The following is a 1,606-nucleotide window of genomic DNA, read 5'->3' on the forward strand; positions in this document are numbered from 1 at the left end:
AACCAGTGGGAAATCATAAACCAGTCGGACTCAGCCTGTGGAGGCAGGGCCAGGCAGTGGCAAGTCATGAACCAGTGGAGACAGTGGCAAGTCATAAACCAGTCGGACTTAAGCCTGTGGAGGCAGGTCCAGGCAGTGGCAAGTCATGAACCAGTGGCAAATCATAAACCAGTCGGACTCAGCCTGTGGAGGCAGGTCCAGGCAGTGGCAAGTCATGAACCAGTGGCAAATCATAAACCAGTCGGACTCAGCCTGTGGAGGCAGGGCCAGGCAGTGGCAAGTCATGAACCAGTGGCAAATCATAAACCAGTCGGACTCAGCCTGTGGAGGCAGGTCCAGGCAGTGGCAAGTCATGAACCAGTGGGAAATCATAAACCAGTCGGACTCAGCCTGTGGAGGCAGGTCCAGGCAGTGGCAAGTCATGAACCAGTGGCAAATCATAAACCAGTCGGACTCAGCCTGTGGAGGCAGGGCCAGGCAGTGGCAAGTCATGAACCAGTGGAGACAGTGGCAAATCATAAACCAGTCGGACTTAGCCTGTGGAGGCTGGTGGAGACAGTGGCAAGTCATAAACCAGTCGGACTTAGCCTGTGGAGGCAGTTCCAGGCAGTGGCAAGTCATGAACCAGTGGAGACAGTGGCAAATCATAAACCAGTCGGACTTGTCCTGTGGAGGCTGGTGGAGACAGTGGCAAGTCATAAACCAGTCGGACTTAGCCTGTGGAGGCAGGTCCAGGCAGTGGCAAGTCATGAACCAGTGGAGACAGTGGCAAATCATAAACCAGTCGGACTTAGCCTGTGGAGGCTGGTGGAGACAGTGGCAAGTCATAAACCAGTCGCACTTAGCCTGTGGAGGGAAGGTGGAGACAGTGGCAAGTCATAAACCAGTCGGACTTAGCCTGTGGGGGCAGGTCCAGGCAGTGGCAAGTCATGAACCAGTGGAGACAGTGGCAAATCATAAACCAGTCGGACTTAGCCTGTGGAGGCTGGTGGAGACAGTGGCAAGTCATAAACCAGTCGGACTTAGCCTGTGGAGGGAGGTGGAGACAGTGGCAAGTCATAAACCAGTCGGACTTAGCCTGTGGGGGCAGGTCCAGGCAGTGGCAAGTCATAAACCAGTCGGACTTAGCCTCTGGCGACTTCCAGGAGGTCTATGAGGTCCTGTGCCGCCGCTTTACCGGGGCCAAGGTTGCAGGAGAGCGGAACGGAGGAGTGGATTGGTCCCGCCGATGGGGCACGTGCATATATGAAAAGTGCACCCTACCGTTAGTTAATCACTTGCCCTCGGAAGTGTATGAGGTCGTGTCCAGCCGTGGTACCGGGGACACAGTGGGGGTGTTCCCGCTAAGGTGGAGTGGATTGGTCCCGCCGAGCTGCCACTTGCATTTGTGGTCGAGTGTCTCGGACAGCTGGTTAACCACTTGCCCTCGGTAGTGCCGATGAGGTTTTGAAAAAGTCGATTTGCGGGGATTTGGAGCGCCTTCCTCGGATGGACTACCGGGCGACCTCCCGCCGATTTGCCATTTGCATTTGGCGTCACGAGGGGTTGGCGGGGTGCCCGGAGATTTTCGGGAACACGATTTTTAGAACATTTTCTGGCAGCGGTA

Source organism: Scyliorhinus torazame, unplaced genomic scaffold, assembly GCF_047496885.1.
Source record: "Scyliorhinus torazame isolate Kashiwa2021f unplaced genomic scaffold, sScyTor2.1 scaffold_795, whole genome shotgun sequence".
Classification (NCBI taxonomy): domain Eukaryota; kingdom Metazoa; phylum Chordata; class Chondrichthyes; order Carcharhiniformes; family Scyliorhinidae; genus Scyliorhinus; species Scyliorhinus torazame.